Consider the following 22,393-nt stretch of genomic DNA (forward strand, 5'->3'; position numbering starts at 1 on the left):
GCCTGCCTGCGTGTGTGTGTGTGTGTATGTGTGTGTGTGTGTGTGTGTGTGTGTGTGTGTATGTATGTGTGTGTGTGTTTGCCTGCCTGTGTGTGCGTATGTATGTGTGTATGTATGTGTGTGTGTGTGTGTGTGTGTGTGTGTGTTTGCCTGCCTGTGTGTGTATATGTATGTGTGTGTGTGTGTGTGTTTGCCTGCCTGTGTGTGTATATGTATGTGTGTGTGTATGTGTGTGTGTGTGTGTGTATGTGTGTGTGTGTGTGTTTGCCTGCCAGTGTGCGTGTGAGAGAGTGCGGGGAGTGGGAGCCTCGGGAACAGAGGCTTGTTCCAGATATTGCTGCTGTGCCGAGCTCTGGGATTGATGAGGATCAGTCAGTTCAGCCGACCTGGGAGTGATCCCAATCTGTCCGCAACACTTCACTTTCCAGTTCAAATTCTGCACCAGGCTGGAGACACCCATCAAACATCTCTCCATCTTTCTCTCTCTGTTTCTCCCTCTCCCTCTCCCCTCCGTCCCTCTCATTCACTCCCTCCCTCCCCCTTCTCCATGCCTGCCTGCCTGCATATGTGCACCTGTCCGTATGTGTGTGTCTGCCTTCCTCCCCTCAACCCTCCCTCTCTCTCTCTCCGTCTCCCCACTCCTACCTCACCTGCCTCCTTCCTCCCCCTTGACCATCACTCCCCATCCCCACAGTCCTCCTGCCCCCTTCCCTCCCTCACCTGCCCCCTCCCTCTTCCCTGTCTCCCTCTCCTTCCAGAGGACAGTATGGACCAGGGATCCCGGCTGACTTTCCCCAACACAGCGGCAGTGCTGTCACTGAGATCGGTTAGCTGGGCCCCTGGTGAAGTATTTCAATACTGTGGCCCCTTCGATACACTTTACAAACACCCTGTTCACACCCATTAATCTGCCTCGTCAGCTGAAACTTGCATGTCAGCAGTTTCAGGAAGAAATTAACTCATTCATACATCGCAGGGTATGAACAGAAATGACAGAACAAAGCGGAGATGCCGGTATTGTGGAAATGACTCAGGTGAAAACATAAGGGAGGAAAACTTCTCGACCCCATCCTCACCAACCTGCCTGCCGTAGATTCATCTGTCCATGACAGTATCAGTGAGAGTGACCACCACACAGTCCTTGTGGAGACAAATTCCTGCCTTCACATTGAGAATAACTTCCATCATGTTGTGTGGCACTAACCCTGTGCTAAATGGGACAGACATCGAACAGATCTAGCAACTCAAAACTGGGCATCCATGAGGCGCTGTGGGCCATCAACAGCAGCGGGACTGTCCTCCAGCACAATCTGCAACCTCATGGCCCGGCATATCCCCCACTCAACCATTACCATCAAGCCACGGGATCAACTCTGGTTCAATGGAGGGTGCAGGAGGGCATGTCAGGAGCAGCACCAGGCATACTGGTGAAGCTACAACACAGGGCCACTTGAGCGTCAAGCAGCATAAACAGCAAGTGATAGACAGAGCTAAGTGATCCCACAACCAATAGATCAGATCTAAGCTCTGCAGTCTTTCCACATCCAGTTGGGAATGGTGGTGGACAATTAAACAACTCACTGGAAGAGGAGGCTCCACAAATATCCTCATCCTCAATGATGGAGGAGCCCAGTGCATCAGTGCAAAAGATAAGGCTGAAGCATTCGCAGCAATCTTCAGCCAGAAGTGCCGAGTGGATGATTGATCTCGGCCTCCTCCAGTGGTCCCCAGCATCTCAGATGCCAGTTTCCAGCCAATTCGATTCACTCTACATGATATCAAGAAACGGTCGGAGGCACTGGATACTGCAAAGGCAATCAGCCCTGATAACATTCCGGGAATAGTACTGAAGACTTATGCTTCAGAACTTGCTGCTCCCCTAGCCAAGCTCTTCCAGTACAGTTACAACACTGGCATCTACCCAACAATGTGGAAAATTGCCCAGGTATGTCCTGTACACACAAAGCAGGACAAATCCAACCCAGCCAATTAGCGCCCAGTCTACTCTCGATCATCAGTAAAGTGATGGAGGGGTCATCAACAGTGCGATCAAGCAGCACCTGCTCAGTGATGCCCAGTTTGGGTATTTCCAGGGTCACTCAGCTCCTGACCGCATTACAGCCTTGGTTCAAACATGGACAAAAGAGCTGAATTCCAGAGGTGAGGTGAGAGTGACAGCCCTTGACAACAAGGCTGCATTTGACTGAGTGTCGTATCAAGGAGCCCGAGCAAAACTGGAATCACTGGGTATCAGGGGGCAAGCTCTCCACTGGTTGAAGTCATACCTGGCACAAAGGAAGATGGTTGTGGTTGTGGAGAATCAGTCATCTCAACTCCAGGACATCTCTGCAGGAGTCCCTCAGGGAAGTGTCCCAGACCCAACAATCTTCAGCTGCTTCATCAATGACCTCTCCTCCGTCATAAGGTCAGATTGGGGATGTTAACTGATTGCACAATGTTCAGCACCATTCACAACTGACACAGTCTATATCCAAAAGCAGAAAGACTTGGACAACATCCAGGCTTGGGCTGACAAGTGGCAGTAACATTCATATCACACAAGTGCCAGGCAAAGACCATCTCCAACAAGAGAGAATCTAACCATCTCCCCTTTATATCCAGTGGCATTACCATCACTGAATCCGACACTATCAACATCCTGGGGGTTACCACTGACCAGAAACTCAACTGGACCAGCCATATAAATACTGTGGCTACAAGAGCAGGTCAAACTGCTGGAACCCCCTCCCCAGGAGCACAGTGGGTGTCCATACAGCTCACAATGCTACAGTTCAAGGCAGCTCACTGCCACCTTCTCAAGAGAAATTAGGGATGGGCAATAAATGTTGGCCCGGACAGTCCTGTAAAATGAACTTAAAAAACACCTGCAGTGAAGGATATAACATCCCTGCCTGCACAATGCCATCCCATAATAACCCCAGGGGGAAGGGTTAGGACTATGATAGGTGCAAGATTCCAGCGGAACCTCTCCTCACTGCCCCCCTCACCCTCTCCCCCACTCCCCCCGCACCCCCACCCTCTCCTCACCCCCCCACCTTCTCCTCACCATCCCCCCTCAACCTCCCCCCACTCTCCTGCAACCCCCACCCTCTCCTCACCCCCCCAACCCCCCACCCTCTCCTCCCCACCCTCTCCCCCACTCGCCCCACACCCCCATCCTCTCCTCACCCTCCCCACCCCCCACTCTCTCCTCACTGCCCCCCCACCCTCCCCCCATCCTCCTGCATCCCCCACCCTCTCCCCACCCTCTTACCCCCACCGTCTCCTCACCCCCCCCAACCCCCACCCTCTCCTCCCCACCCTCCTCACCCTCCCCCGTACCCTCACCTTCTCCTCACCCTCCCCACCCGCCACTCTCTCTTCACCCCACCCCACCCCGCTTCAGTGAAATCTCAATTCTCCTCATTTGCTCCAATTATTGGAGCTTGGTGGATAATTCACGAATATTCCCCCCCCCTCCCCCTCCACCATCATGCAAACCAGCCTCCCATCCATTGACTCTGTCTACACTTCCCGCTGCCTCGGCAAAGCAGCCAGCATAATTAAGGACCCCATGTACCGCGGACATTCTCTCTTCCACTTTCGGGAAAAAGATACAAAAGTCTGAGGTCACATAGCAACCAACTCAAGAACAGCTTCTTCCCTGAATGGACCTACCCGCATTAAGTTGATCTTTCTCTACACCCTAGCTATGACTGTAACAATACATTCTGCCCCCTCTCCTTTCCTTCTCTTTGAACGGTATGCTTTGTCTGTAAAGCACACAAAAAACAATACTTTTAACTCTATGTTAATACGTGACAATAATAAATCAATTTAACCAATTTTCCCTGGGGAAATGGGATGGAGAATGGGGTATTTCTCAGGCAAAAGGGCACATTGAGGCTACAGTGTGAGTACCCTAGCTGACATTTGTGAGTTAAAGCACAGGTGCAGAATGATAACTGGAGATTAAATCATTTCCCTGGAGTGATGGAGACGTGCGGAGTAAATTCCGATAATATTGTGCCCGCCACCAGCATCAAATGGATACTGGTCAGTTTGCAATGAGGCACTGACAGTGTTTGACATGGAATTACTCTCACCAGCTGGTTAACCAGAGCACACAGCGGATTATAAAATTCAGCAAACAAAAATCCAAGGGGGGCACAGTGGAGATTTTTTGGGTTCGGCACGCTATGATCTTATTGGAAAGGAAGCAGATTCTGAGTAACTTGTAAAAAGGAATTGGACAAATACTGAAAAAGATCATTTGACAGAGCTAGGGGCAGCACGGTGGCACAGTGGTTAGCACTGCTGCCTCACAGCACCCGGGTTCGATTCCCGGCTAGGGTCACTGTCTGTGTGGAGTTTACCCATTCTCCCCGTGTCTGCGTGGGTTTCCTCCGGGTTCTCCGGTTTCCTCCCACAGTCCGAAAGACGTGCTGGTTAGGGTGCATTGAACCAAACAGGTGCCAGACTGTGGCGACTAAGGGAATTTCACAGTAACCTCATTGCAGTGTTAATGTAAGCCTTACTTATGACTAATAAATGAAAAACTGAACACCTCCCCCCCCCCCGAATAACTCTTTGCTCCAGACAGAACAATCCCAGCATCCCAGTCTATGCAGACCCTCCGCCATTCTAACACATCATCCCGACACCCTTTCTAAATCCCAGTGCCCAGAAATTGGAAATCCAGTTCAGACCTAACAATGATTGATAACAGTTCAGCATAACTTTTTACTGTGTGCTCTCTCTGTTTCTAAACCGAAAGATCTTGCAGCCTATTTAAAACCATTCTCAACTTGTCCTACCTTCATCCAAGAGTCTATGATTCTAAGTCAGTTATGAAGCAAGCATTGCAACTTCACTATTTATTTTTATTAGTGTCACAAGTAAGGCTTACATTAACACTGCAATGAAGTTACTGTGAAAATCCCTTATTCGCCACACTACGGCGCCTGTTCGAGAACACTGAGGGAGAATTTTGCATGGCCAATGCACCTAACCAGCACGTCTTTTGGATTGTGGGAGGAAACTGGTGCACCTGGAGGAAACCCATGCAGACACGGGGAGAATGTGCAAACTCCACACAGATAGTGACCCAAGCTGAGAATCAAACCCAGGTCCCTGGCACTGTGAAGCAGCAGTGCTAACCACTGTGCCACAGTGACACCAGACTGTCGATGGTACAGCAAATAAACACAGTCCAATAAACCCAGAGTAGTCACTATTCACATGCCTACTGCAGCAACACCGAATTAAGGAGAGTTCTGGCTAGGCAAACACAATGGAGGAGGGGAAGGGTTAATGTGAGCACTGTGCCTTTAAATGTGTTGAATAAACCTAACAAAATAACACACAAAAAGTGATAATAGTCACACTGGGAGACACAAAGAGTGGTTATCAGGGAAACGGAGGTGTTACACACAGTAATGCAGGGTAATGTGGAGAGACAGGATTAGAACCTAAAACCTGAGGGACCTTCAGCCAGCCTTGCTGACATACAGTGAGTGAGACAAGCTCACAACTAAACCTCCCAATTCCACACGCCGCTGCCTTGCCTCATGTTTCTGGGGGATTGGAGATTTGGGAAGAGTGTGGGATCAGGGTTTATATTCCAGGATGGAGAGGGTGGCCACTTGCCGGGAAACTGGACTATTTGGAATGGCCCTGGGGCAGCATGATCCCAGCAGAGACAGAGAGAGGAGGAAGCTATAAACCCGGGGCAAAGAAATAAGCAGAGAAGAGGGGATCCCAGACCCTGGGGAGAAGGAGGAAGAGCTCCCAGAGCCCAAGGACACCAGAGCCCAAAGGATCCAAGACTCCAGGGGGATCCCAGACTCTGGAGGATTCCCAGACCCCAGGGGTACCAGACCCTGGGGGATTCCCGGACCCGGAGGGATTCCAGGCCCCAAGGGATCCAAGACTCCAAGGGGGGATTCCCAGAGCCTGGGGGATTCCACAAATCCTGAGTGGATTGCCAGACCCTGGGGGATCCAAGACCCTGGGGTATTCGCAGACCCCGGGGATCCCAGACACTGGGGGATACAAGACCCTGGGGGATTCCCAGATCCCGGGGATCCCTGACACTGGGGGATACAAGACCCTGGGGGATTCCCAGATCCCGGGGATCCCTGACACTGGGGGATCCAAGACCCCAGGGGAATTACCAGACCCAAAGAGGATTCCCAGACCCCAGGGGGATTACCAGACCCCTGGGGGATTACCAGACCCCAGGGGGATTACCAGACCCGATCCCTTGCCCCCTCTGTCTCCACTCACCAGCTTTACAGGGGTCCTTGTAGTCGATCTGATCCGGAGAGTCCGACCCGAAAGTGGATTCCAGGTCCCGGCAGCAAAAGAGAGCGAGAATCAAGCGGAGAAACATTGTCACCCCGGATCCCGGGTAAGAGACGAGGATCCCGGGGGGAGAGACTGGATCCCGGGAGACTGGATCCCAGGGGAGAGACGGGATCCCGGGAGACTGGATCCAGGGGGAGCGGGGCTGGATCCAGGGGAGAGGCAGTAGATCCCGGGGAGAGACAGTGGATCCCGTGGGAGCTGCAGCCAGACCGCTCTCGGATCCTCTCTGATCCGCTTTTCCCGGGTCGGTCCCGATCCCCGAGAGGCTCCACCCGCCCCCCTGTCAATCAAAGCGCTGCTGCACCAATCAACTGCCAACACTGTCCCGGGACAAACCACACTGACCATCACTGTCCCGGGATAGAGACACACTGACCATCACTGTCCCGGGACAGAGACACACTGACCATCACTGTCCCGGGACAAACCACACTGACCATCACTGTCCCGGGACAGAGACACACTGACCATCACTGTCCCGGGACAGAGACACACTGACCATCACTGTCCCGGGACAGAGACACACTGACCATCACTGTCCCGGGACAGAGACACACTGACCATCACTGTCCCGGGACAGAGACACACTGACCATCACTGTCCTGGGACAGAGACACACTGACCATCACTGTCCCGGGACAGAGACACACTGACCATCACTGTCCCGGGACAGAGAGACACTGACCATCACTGTCCCGGGACAAACCACACTGACCATCACTGTCCCGGGACAGAGACATACTGACCATCACTGTCCCGGGACAGAGACACACTGACCATCACTGTCCCGGGACAGAGACACACTGACCATCACTGTCCCGAGACAGAGACAAACTGACCATCACTGTCCCGGGACAGAGACACACTGAACATCACTGTCCCGGGACAGAGTCACACTGACCATCACTGTCCTGGGACAGAGACACACTGACCAGCACTGTCCTGGGACAGACAGACAGATCATCACTCTCCCAGGACAGAGACGCACTGACCATCACTGTCCCGGGACAGAGACACACTGAACATGACTGTCCCGGGACAGAGACACACTGACCATCACTATCCTGGGACAGAGACAAACTGACCATCACTGTCCCGGGACAGAGACACACTGACCATCACTGTCCTGGGACAGAGACACACTGACCATCCCTGTGCCGGGACAGAGACACACTGAACATCACTGTCTCGGGACAGAGATACACTGACCATCACTGTCCCGGGACATGGGCACACTGACCATCACTGTCTCGGGACAGAGACACACTGACCATCACTGTCCTGGGAAAGAGACACACTGACCAGCACTGTCCTGGGACAGACAGACAGATCATCACTCTCCCAGGACAGAGACGCACTGACCATCACTGTCCCGGGACAGAGACACACTGAACATGACTGTCCCGGGACAGAGACACACTGACCATCACTATCCTGGGACAGAGACAAACTGACCATCACTGTCCCGGGACAGAGACACACTGACCATCACTGTCCTGGGACAGAGGCACACTGACCATCACTGTGCCGGGACAGAGACACACTGATCATCACTGTCCCGGGACAGAGACACACTGACCATCACTGTCCTGGGACAGAGACACACTGACCATCACTGTGCCGGGACAGAGACACACTGACCATCACAGTCCCGGGACAGAGACACACTGACAATCACTGTCCCTGGGCAGAGACACACTGACCATCACTGTCCTGGGACAAACCCGACTGACTCGCATTGTGCCGGGAGAGAGGCACACTGACCACCACTGTCCTGGTACAGAGACACACTGACCATCTCTGTCCCAGAACAGATACACTGACCATCACTGTCCCAGCACAGAGATACACTGACCATCACTGTCCCGGACAAAGCCCACTGACCCACACTGTCCCGGAACTGAGACACACTGACCAGCACTGTCCTGAGACAGACAGACCCATCACTATCCCAGGACAGAGATGCACTGACCATCACTGTCCCGGGACAGAGACACACTGACCATCACTGTCTCAGGACAGAAACACACTGACCATCACTGTCCCGGGACAGATACACTGACCATCACTGTCCTGGAACAGAGACACACTGACCATCACTGTCTCAGGACAGAGATACACTGACCATCACTGTATTGGGACAGAGACACACTGACCATCACCGTCCCAGGACAGAAATACACTGACCATTACTGTCCCAGGACAGAGACACACTGACCATCACTGTCTCAGGACAGAGACACACTGACCATCACTGTGCCAGGACAGAGACACACTGACCATCACTGTCCCGGGACGGAGGCACACTGACCATCACTGTCCCGGGACGGAGGCACTCTGACCATCACTGCCCCGGGACGGAGGCACACTGACCATCACCGTCCCAGGACAGAAATACACTGACCATTACTGTCCCAGGACAGAGACACACTGACCATCACTGTCCCAGGACAGAGACACACTGACCATTACTGTCCCAGGACAGAGACACACTGACCATCACTGTCTCAGGACAGAGACACACTGACCATCACTGTCCCGGGACGGAGGCATTCTGACCATCACTGTCCCAGGACGGAGGCACACTGTCCATCACTGTCCCAGAACAGATACACTGATCATCGCTGTCCCGTGATAGAAACACACTGACCATCAATATCCGGGGACAGAGACACACTGACCATCAATATCCGGGGACAGAGGCGCACTGACCATCACTGTCCCGGGACAGAGACACACTGACCATCACTGTCCTGGGACAGAGACACACTGACCATCACAGTCCTGGGACAGAGACACACCGACCATCACTGTCCCAGGACAAAGCCCAACGACCCGCACTGTCCTGGAACAGAGACACACTGACTAGCACTGTCCTGGGACAGACAGACAGACCATCACTGTCCCGTGACAGACAGACAGACCATCACTGTCCTGGGACAGACAGACAGACCATCAATGTCCCGGGACAGAGACACACTGACCATCACTGTCGTGGGACAGAGACACACTGACCATCACTGTCCTGGGACAGAGACACACTGACCATCACTGTCCTGGGACAGAAACACAAAGACCATCACTGTCTCAGAACAGAGACACACTGACCATCACTGTCCCGGAACAAAGACACACTGACCCGCATTGTCTCAGGACAGAAATACACTGACCATCCCTGTCCCGGGGCAGACACATACTAACCATCACTGTCCTGGGACAGAGACACACTGACCATCAGTGTAATGGGACAGAGACACACTGACCATCACTGTCCCGGGACAGAGACATACTGACCATCACTGTCCTGGGACAGAGACGCACTGACCATCACTGTCTTGGGACAGACAAAGTTACCATCACTGTCCTGGGACAGAGAAACCAGGAGGATTTGTCCCGGGACAGATTCACACTGACCATCACTGTCTCGGGACAGAAACAGTGACCATCACTGTCCTGGGACAGAGACACAAGGACCATCACTGTCCCGGGACAGAGACACACTGACCATCTCTGTCTCGGGACAGACACAGTGACCATCACTGTCCTGGGACAGAGACACACTGACCATCACTGTCCCGGGACAGAGACACACTGACCATCACTGTGCCGGGACAGAGACACACTGACCATCACTGTCCCGGGACAGAGACACACTGACCATCACTGTGCTGGGACAGAGACACACGGACCATCACTGTCCCGGGACAGAGACACACTGACCATCCCTGTCCCGGGGCAGAGACATACTAACCATCACTGTCCTGGGACAGAGACACACTGACCATCACTGTAATGGAACAGAGACACACTGACCATCACTGTCCCGGGACAGAGACATACTGACCATCACTGTCCTGGGACAGATACGCACTGACCATCACTGTCTTGGGACAGACAAAGTTACCATCACTGTCCTGGGACAGAGACACCAGGAGGATTTGTCCCGGGACAGAGTCACACTGACCATCACTGTCTCGGGACAGAAACAGTGACCATCACTGTCCTGGGACAGAGACACAAGGACCATCACTGTCCCGGGACAGAGACACACTGACCATCACTGTCTCGGGACAGACACAGTGACCATCACTGTCCCGGGACAGAGACACACTGACCATCACTGTGCCGGGACAGAGACACACTGACGATCACTGTCCCGTGACAGAGACACACTGAACATCACTGTCCTTGGACAGAGACACACTGACCATCACCGTCCCAGGACAGAGACACACTGACCATCACTGTCCCGGGACAAAGACACACTGACCATCCCTGTGCCGGGACAGAGACACACTGAACATCACTGTCTCGGGACAGAGATACACTGACCATCACTGTCCCGGGACATGGGCACACTGACCATCACTGTCTCGGGACAGAGACACACTGACCATCACTGTCCTGGGAAAGAGACACACTGACCAGCACTGTCCTGGGACAGACAGACAGATCATCACTCTCCCAGGACAGAGACGCACTGACCATCACTGTCCCGGGACAGAGACACACTGAACATGACTGTCCCGGGACAGAGACACACTGACCATCACTATCCTGGGACAGAGACAAACTGACCATCACTGTCCCGGGACAGAGACACACTGACCATCACTGTCCTGGGACAGAGGCACACTGACCATCACTGTGCCGGGACAGAGACACACTGATCATCACTGTCCCGGGACAGAGACACACTGACCATCACTGTCCTGGGACAGAGACACACTGACCATCACTGTGCCGGGACAGAGACACACTGACCATCACAGTCCCGGGACAGAGACACACTGACAATCACTGTCCCTGGGCAGAGACACACTGACCATCACTGTCCTGGGACAAACCCGACTGACTCGCATTGTGCCGGGAGAGAGGCACACTGACCACCACTGTCCTGGTACAGAGACACACTGACCATCTCTGTCCCAGAACAGATACACTGACCATCACTGTCCCAGCACAGAGATACACTGACCATCACTGTCCCGGACAAAGCCCACTGACCCACACTGTCCCGGAACTGAGACACACTGACCAGCACTGTCCTGAGACAGACAGACCCATCACTATCCCAGGACAGAGATGCACTGACCATCACTGTCCCGGGACAGAGACACACTGACCATCACTGTCTCAGGACAGAAACACACTGACCATCACTGTCCCGGGACAGATACACTGACCATCACTGTCCTGGAACAGAGACACACTGACCATCACTGTCTCAGGACAGAGATACACTGACCATCACTGTATTGGGACAGAGACACACTGACCATCACCGTCCCAGGACAGAAATACACTGACCATTACTGTCCCAGGACAGAGACACACTGACCATCACTGTCTCAGGACAGAGACACACTGACCATCACTGTGCCAGGACAGAGACACACTGACCATCACTGTCCCGGGACGGAGGCACACTGACCATCACTGTCCCGGGACGGAGGCACTCTGACCATCACTGCCCCGGGACGGAGGCACACTGACCATCACCGTCCCAGGACAGAAATACACTGACCATTACTGTCCCAGGACAGAGACACACTGACCATCACTGTCCCAGGACAGAGACACACTGACCATTACTGTCCCAGGACAGAGACACACTGACCATCACTGTCTCAGGACAGAGACACACTGACCATCACTGTCCCGGGACGGAGGCATTCTGACCATCACTGTCCCAGGACGGAGGCACACTGTCCATCACTGTCCCAGAACAGATACACTGATCATCGCTGTCCCGTGATAGAAACACACTGACCATCAATATCCGGGGACAGAGACACACTGACCATCAATATCCGGGGACAGAGGCGCACTGACCATCACTGTCCCGGGACAGAGACACACTGACCATCACTGTCCTGGGACAGAGACACACTGACCATCACAGTCCTGGGACAGAGACACACCGACCATCACTGTCCCAGGACAAAGCCCAACGACCCGCACTGTCCTGGAACAGAGACACACTGACTAGCACTGTCCTGGGACAGACAGACAGACCATCACTGTCCCGTGACAGACAGACAGACCATCACTGTCCTGGGACAGACAGACAGACCATCACTGTCTCGGGACAGAGACACACTGACCATCAATGTCCCGGGACAGAGACACACTGACCATCACTGTCGTGGGACAGAGACACACTGACCATCACTGTCCTGGGACAGAGACACACTGACCATCACTGTCCTGGGACAGAAACACAAAGACCATCACTGTCTCAGAACAGAGACACACTGACCATCACTGTCCCGGAACAAAGACACACTGACCCGCATTGTCTCAGGACAGAAATACACTGACCATCCCTGTCCCGGGGCAGACACATACTAACCATCACTGTCCTGGGACAGAGACACACTGACCATCAGTGTAATGGGACAGAGACACACTGACCATCACTGTCCCGGGACAGAGACATACTGACCATCACTGTCCTGGGACAGAGACGCACTGACCATCACTGTCTTGGGACAGACAAAGTTACCATCACTGTCCTGGGACAGAGAAACCAGGAGGATTTGTCCCGGGACAGATTCACACTGACCATCACTGTCTCGGGACAGAAACAGTGACCATCACTGTCCTGGGACAGAGACACAAGGACCATCACTGTCCCGGGACAGAGACACACTGACCATCTCTGTCTCGGGACAGACACAGTGACCATCACTGTCCTGGGACAGAGACACACTGACCATCACTGTCCCGGGACAGAGACACACTGACCATCACTGTCCCGGGACAGAGACACACTGACCATCACTGTGCTGGGACAGAGACACACGGACCATCACTGTCCCGGGACAGAGACACACTGACCATCCCTGTCCCGGGGCAGAGACATACTAACCATCACTGTCCTGGGACAGAGACACACTGACCATCACTGTAATGGAACAGAGACACACTGACCATCACTGTCCCGGGACAGAGACATACTGACCATCACTGTCCTGGGACAGATACGCACTGACCATCACTGTCTTGGGACAGACAAAGTTACCATCACTGTCCTGGGACAGAGACACCAGGAGGATTTGTCCCGGGACAGAGTCACACTGACCATCACTGTCTCGGGACAGAAACAGTGACCATCACTGTCCTGGGACAGAGACACAAGGACCATCACTGTCCCGGGACAGAGACACACTGACCATCACTGTCTCGGGACAGACACAGTGACCATCAATGTCCCGGGACAGAGACACACTGACCATCACTGTGCCGGGACAGAGACACACTGACGATCACTGTCCCGTGACAGAGACACACTGAACATCACTGTCCTTGGACAGAGACACACTGACCATCACCGTCCCAGGACAGAGACACACTGACCATCACTGTCCCGGGACAAAGACACACTGACCATCCCTGTGCCGGGACAGAGACACACTGACCATCACTGTCCCGTGACAGAGACACACTGAACATCACTGTCCTTGGACAGAGACACACTGACCATCACTGTCCCGGGACAGAGACACACCGACCCACACTGTCTCGGGACAGAGACACACTGAACATCACTGTCTCGGGACAGAGACACACTGAACATCACTGTCTCGGGACAGAGATACACTGACCATCACTGTCCCGGGACAGGGGCACACTGACCATCACTGTCTCGGGACAGAGACACACTGACCATCACTGTCCTGGGAAAGAGACACACTGACCATCACTGTCCTGGGACAGAGACATACTGACCCGCACTGTCCCAGAACAGATACCCTGATCATCACTGTCCCAGGACAGAGATACACTGACCATCACTGTCCCAGAACAGATACACTGACCATCACTGTCCCAGGACAGAGATACACTGACCATCACTGTCCCAGGAAAAAGCCCACTGACCCGCACTGTCCCGGGACAGAGACGCACTGACCATCACTGTCCTGGGACAGAGACACACTGACCATCACTGTCCTGGGACAGGGGCACAATGACCATCACTGTCTCTGGACAGAGACACACTGACCATCACTGTCCTGGGACAGAGAGACACTGACCCGCACTGTCCCGGGACAGAGATACACTGACCATCCCTGTCCCAGGGCAGAGACACACTGACCATCACTGTCCTGGGACAGAGACGCACTGACCATCACTGTCCCGGCACAGCGACACACTGACCGTCACTGTCCTGGGACAGAAACACAAAGACCATCACTGTCTCAGGACAGAGACACACTGACCATCACTGTTCCGGGACAGACACACTGACCCGCACTGTCCCGGGACAGAGATACACTGACCGACACTGTCCCGGGACAGAGATGCACTGACCATCACTGTCCCGGGACAGAGACTCACTGACCATCACTGTCCCGGGACAGAGACACACTGACCATCACTCTCCCAGGACAAAACACACTGACCATCACTGTCCCAGGACAGACACACTGACCATTACTGTCCCGGGACAGAGACACACTGACCATCACTGTCCCGGGACAGAGACACACTGACCATCACTGTCCCGGGACAGAGACACGTTGACCATCACTTACCCAGGACAGAGATACACTGACCATCACTGCCCTGGGACAGAGACCACACTGACCATCACTGTCCCAGAACAGATACACTGACCATCACTGTCCCAGCACAGAGATACACTGACCATCACTGTCCCAGGACAAAGCCCACTGACCCACACTGTCCCGGAACTGAGACAGACTGACCAGCACTGTCCTGGGACAGACAGACCATCACTATCCCAGGACAGAGATGCACTGACCATCACTGTCCCGGGACAGAGACACACTGATCATCACTGTCCCGGGACAGGGGCACACTGACCATCACTGTCCAAGAACAGATACCCTGACCATCACTGTCCCAGGACAGAGATACACTGACCATCACTGTCCCAGAACAGATACACTGACCATCACTGTCCCAGGACAGAGATACACTGACCATCACTGTCCCAGGAAAAAGCCCACTGACCCGCACTGTCCCGGGACAGAGACGCACTGACCATCACTGTCCTGGGACAGAGTAACACTGACCATCACTGTCCTGGGACAGAGATACACTGACCATCACTGTCCCAGGAAAAAGCCCACTGACCCGCACTGTCCCGGGACAGAGACGCACTGACCATCACTGTCCTGGGACAGAGAGAGACACTGACCCGCACTGTCCCGGGACAGAGGTACACTGACCATCCCTGTCCCAGGGCAGAGACACACTGACCATCACTGTCCTGGGACAGAGACGCACTGACCATCACTGTCCCGGCACAGCGACACACTGCTCGTCACTGTCCTGGGATAGAAACACAAAGACCATCACTGTCTCAGGACAGAGACACACTGACCATCACTGTTCTGGGACAGACACACTGACCCGCACTGTCCCGGGACAGAGATACACTGACCGACACAGTCCCGGGACAGAGATGCACTGACCATCACTGTCCCAGGACAGAGACACACTGACGATCGCTGTCCTGGGACAGAGGCACACTGACCATCGCTGTCCTGGGACAGAGACGCACTGACCATCACTGTCCCAGGAGAGAGACACACTGACCATCACTGTCCCAGGACAGAGACACACTGACCATCACTGTCTCGGGACAGAGACACACTGACCATCACTGTCCCGGGGCAGAGACACACTGACCATCACTGTCTCGGGACAGAGACACACTGACCATCACTGTCCCGGGACAGAGACACACTGATCATCACTGTCCCGGGACAGAGACACACTGATCATCACTGTCCCGGGACAGAGACACAATGACCATCACTGTCCTTGGACAAACCCGACTGACTCGCATTGTGCCGGGAGAGAGGCACACTGACCACCACTGTCCTGGGACAGAGACACACTGACAATCACTGTCCTGGGACAGAGACATACTGACCATCACTGTCCTGGGACAGAGACACACTGACCATCTCTGTCCTGGGATAGAGACACACTGACCATCACTGTCCTGGGACAGAGACATACTGACCCGCACTGTCCTAGGACAGAGATACACTGACCATCATTGTCCAGGACAGACACACTGACCATCACTATCCCGGGACAGAGACACACTGACCATCACTGTCCCGGGACAGGGGCACACTGACCATCACTGTCCCGGGACAGAGACACACTGAACATCACTGTCCCGGGACAGAGACACACTGACCATCACTGTCTCGGGACAGAGACACACTGATCATCACTGTCCATGGACAGAGACACACTGACCATCACTGTCCCAGGACTGAGACACACTGGCCATCACTGTCCCAGGAAAAAGCCCACTGACCGCACTGTCCCGGGACAGAGACGCACTGACCATCACTGTCCTGGGACAGAGACACACTGACCATCACTGTCCTGGGACAGAAACACAATGACCATCACTGTCTCAGGACAGAGACACACTGACCTTCACTGTCCTGGGACAGAGAGTCACTGACCCGCACTGTCCCGGGACAGAGATACACTGACCATCCCTGTCCCAGGGCAGAGGCACACTGACCATCACTGTCCTGGGACAGAGACACACTGACCATCACTGTCCCAGGTCTGAGACACACTGGCCATCACTGTCCCAGGAAAAAGCCCACCGACCGCACTGTCCCGGGACAGAGACGCACTGACCATCACTGTCCTGGGACAGAGACTCACTGACCATCACTGTCCTGGGACAGAAACACAAAGACCATCACTGTCTCAGGACAGAGACACACAGACCATCACTGTTCCAGGACAGACACACTGACCCGCACTGTCCAAGGACAGAGATACACTGACCGACACTGTCCCGGGACAGAGATGCACTGACCATCACTGTCCCGGGACAGAGACACACTGACCATCACTCTCCCAGGACAAAACACACTGACCATCACTGTCCCAGGACAGAGACACACTGACCATCACTGTCCCAGGAGACAGACAAACTGACCATCAATGTCCTGGGACAAACCCGACCGACCCACACTGTCCCGGGACAGAGACGCACTGACCATCACTGTCCTGGGACAGAGACACACTGACCATCACTGTCCTGGGACAGAAACACAATGACCATCACTGTCTCAGGACAGAGACACACTGACCATCACTGTCCTGGGACAGAGAGAGACACTGACCCGCACTGTCCCGGGACAGAGATACACTGACCATCCCTGTCCCAGGGCAGAGACACACTGACCATCACTGTCACAAAGACCATCACTGTCTCAGGACAGAGACACACAGACCATCACTGTTCCAGGACAGACACACTGACCCGCACTGTCCAAGGACAGAGATACACTGACCGACACTGTCCCGGGACAGAGATGCACTGACCATCACTGTCCCGGGACAGAGACACACTGACCATCACTCTCCCAGGACAAAACACACTGACCATCACTGTCCCAGGACAGAGACACACTGACCATCACTGTCCCAGGAGACAGACAAACTGACCATCAATGTCCTGGGACAAACCCGACCGACCCACACTGTCCCGGGACAGAGACGCACTGACCATCACTGTCCTGGGACAGAGACACACTGACCATCACTGTCCTGGGACAGAAACACAATGACCATCACTGTCTCAGGACAGAGACACACTGACCATCACTGTCCTGGGACAGAGAGAGACACTGACCCGCACTGTCCCGGGACAGAGATACACTGACCATCCCTGTCCCAGGGCAGAGACACACTGACCATCACTGTCCTGGGACAGAGACGCACTGACCATCACTGTCCCGGCACAGCGACACACTGCCCGTCACTGTCCTGGGACAGAAACACAAAGACCATCACTGTCTCAGGACAGAGACACACTGACCATCACTGTTCCGGGACAGACAAACTGACCCGCACTGTCCCGGGACAGAGATACACTGACCAACACTGTCCCGGGACAGAGATGCACTGAACATCACTGTCCCAGGACAGAGACACACTGACGATCGCTGTCCTGGGACAGAGACACACTGACCATCACTGTCCCGGGACAGAGACACACTGACCATCACTGTCCCGGGGCAGAGACACACTGACCATCACTGTCTCGGGACAGAGACACACTGACCATCACTGTCCCGGGACAGAGACACACTGATCATCACTGTCCCGGGACAGAGACACACTGATCATCACTGTCCCGGGACAGAGACACAATGACCATCACTGTCCTTGGACAAACCCGACTGACTCGCATTGTGCCGGGAGAGAGGCACACTGACCACCACTGTCCTGGGACAGAGACACACTGACAATCACTGTCCTGGGACAGAGACATACTGACCATCACTGTCCTGGGACAGAGACACACTGACCATCTCTGTCCTGGGATAGAGACACACTGACCATCACTGTCCTGGGACAGAGACATACTGACCCGCACTGTCCTAGGACAGAGATACACTGACCACCACTGTCCCAGGACAGACACACTGACCATCACTGTCCTGGGACAGAGACATACTGACCCGCACTGTCCTAGGACAGAGATACACTGACCACCACTGTCCCAGGACAGACACACTGACCATCACTATCCCGGGACAGAGACACACTGACCATCACTGTCCCGGGACAGGGGCACACTGACCATCACTGTCCCGGGACAGAGACACACTGAACATCACTGTCCCGGGACAGAGACACACTGACCATCACTGTCTCGGGACAGAGACACACTGATCATCACTGTCCATGGACAGAGACACACTGACCATCACTGTCCCAGGACTGAGACACACTGGCCATCACTGTCCCAGGAAAAAGCCCACTGACCGCACTGTCCCGGGACAGAGACGCACTGACCATCACTGTCCTGGGACAGAGACACACTGACCATCACTGTCCTGGGACAGAAACACAATGACCATCACTGTCTCAGGACAGAGACACACTGACCTTCACTGTCCTGGGACAGAGAGACACTGACCCGCACTGTCCCGGGACAGAGATACACTGACCATCCCTGTCCCAGGACAGAGATACACTGACCATCACTGTCCCAGGAAAAAGCCCACTGACCCGCACTGTCCCGGGACAGAGACGCACTGACCATCACTGTCCTGGGACAGAGTAACACTGACCATCACTGTCCTGGGACAGAAACACAATGACCATCACTGTCTCAGGACAGAGACACACTGACCATCACTGTCCTGGGACAGAGAGAGACACTGACCCGCACTGTCCCGGGACAGAGATACACTGACCATTCCTGTCCCAGGGCAGAGACACACTGACCATCACTGTCCTGGGACAGAGACGCACTGACCATCACTGTCCCGGCACAGCGACACACTGCCCGTCACTGTCCTGGGACAGAAACACAAAGACCATCACTGTCTCAGGACAGAGACACACTGACCATCACTGTTCCGGGACAGACACACTGACCCGCACTGTCCCGGGACAGAGATACACTGACTGACACTGTCCCGGGACAGAGATGCACTGACCATCACTGTCCCGGGACAGAGACACAATGACCATCACTGTCCTTGGACAAACCCGACTGACTCGCATTGTGCCGGGAGAGAGGCACACTGACCACCACTGTCCTGGGACACAGACACACTGACAATCACTGTCCTGGGACAGAGACATACTGACCATCACTGTCCTGGGACAGAGACACACTGACCATCTCTGTCCTGGGATAGAGACACACTGACCATCACTGTCCTGGGACAGAGACATACTGACCCGCACTGTCCTAGGACAGAGATACACTGACCATCACTGTCCCAGGACAGACACACTGACCATCACTATCCCGGGACAGAGACACACTGACCATCACTGTCCCGGGACAGGGGCACACTGACCATCACTGTCCCGGGACAGAGACACACTGACCATCACTGTCTCGGGACAGAGACACACTGATCATCACTGTCCATGGACAGAGACACACTGACCATCACTGTCCCAGGACTGAGACACACTGGCCATCACTGTCCCAGGAAAAAGCCCACTGACCGCACTGTCCCGGGACAGAGACGCACTGGCCATCACTGTCCTGGGACAGAGACACACTGACCATCACTGTCCTGGGACAGAAACACAATGACCATCACTGTCTCAGGACAGAGACACACTGACCTTCACTGTCCTGGGACAGAGAGACACTGACCCGCACTGTCCCGGGACAGAGATACACTGACCATCCCTGTCCCAGGGCAGAGGCACACTGACCATCACTGTCCTGGGACAGAGACACACTGACCATCACTGTCCCAGGTCTGAGACACACTGGCCATCACTGTCCCAGGAAAAAGCCCACCGACCGCACTGTCCCGGGACAGAGACGCACTGACCATCACTGTACTGGGACAGAGACTCACTGACCATCACTGTCCTGGGACAGAAACACAAAGACCATCACTGTCTCAGGACAGAGACACACAGACCATCACTGTTCCAGGACAGACACAGTGACCCGCACTGTCCAAGGACAGAGATACACTGACCGACACTGTCCCGGGACAGAGATGCACTGACCATCACTGTCCCGGGACAGAGACACACTGACCATCACTCTCCCAGGACAAAACACACTGACCATCACTGTCCCAGGACAGAGACACACTGACCATCACTGTCCCAGGAGACAGACAAACTGACCATCAATGTCCTGGGACAAACCCGACCGACCCACACTGTCCTGGGACAGAGACGCACTGACCATCACTGTCCTGGGACAGAGACACACTGACCATCACTGTCCTGGGACAGAAACACAATGACCATCACTGTCTCAGGACAGAGACACACTGACCATCACTGTCCTGGGACAGAGAGAGACACTGACCCGCACTGTCCCGGGACAGAGATACACTGACCATTCCTGTCCCAGGGCAGAGACACACTGACCATCACTGTCCTGGGACAGAGACGCACTGACCATCACTGTCCCGGCACAGCGACACACTGCCCGTCACTGTCCTGGGACAGAAACACAAAGACCATCACTGTCTCAGGACAGAGACACACTGACCATCACTGTTCCGGGACAGACACACTGACCCGCACTGTCCCGGGACAGAGATACACTGACCAACACTGTCCTGGGACAGAGATGCACTGACCATCACTGTCCCAGGACAGAGACACACTGACGATCGCTGTCCTGGGACAGAGACACACTGACCATCGCTGTACCGGGACAGAGACACACTGACCATCACTGTCTCAGGACAGAAACACACTGACCATCACTGTCCCGGGACAGATACACTGACCATCACAGTCCTGGAACAGAGACACACTGACCATCACTGTATTGGGACAGAGACACACTGACCATCACTGTCCCGGGACAGAGACACACTGACCATCACTGTCCCGGGACAGAGACACACTGACCCGCAGTGTCCCGGGACAGAGACACACTGACCATCACTATCTCGGGAGAGCGCCACACTGACCATCGCTGTCCCGGGACAGAGACACACTGATCATCACTGTCCCGGGACAGGGGCACACTGACCATCACTGTCCCGGGACAGAGACACACTGAACATCACTGTCCCGGGACAGAGACACACTGACCATCACTGTCCCGGGACAGGGGGACACTGACCATCACTGTCCCAGGACTGCGACACACTGGCCATCACTGTCCCAGGAAAAAGCCCACTGACCGCACTGTCCCGGGACAGAGACGCACTGACCATCACTGTCCTGGGACAGGGACACACTGACCATCACTGTCCTGGGACAGAAACACAATGACCATCACTGTCTCAGGACAGAGACACACTGACCTTCACTGTCCTGGGACAGAGTGACACTGACCCGCAATGTCCCGGTACAGAGATACACTGACCATCCCTGTCCCAGGGCAGAGGCACACTGACCATCACTGTCCTGGGACAGAGACACACTGACCATCACTGTCCCAGGACTGAGACACACTGGCCATCACTGTCCCAGGAAAAAGCCCACTGACCGCACTGTCCCGGGACAGAGACACACTGACCATCACTGTCCCAGGACAGAGACACAC

Source organism: Mustelus asterias, chromosome 28 (assembly GCF_964213995.1).
Source record: "Mustelus asterias chromosome 28, sMusAst1.hap1.1, whole genome shotgun sequence".
Lineage (NCBI taxonomy): Eukaryota > Metazoa > Chordata > Chondrichthyes > Carcharhiniformes > Triakidae > Mustelus > Mustelus asterias.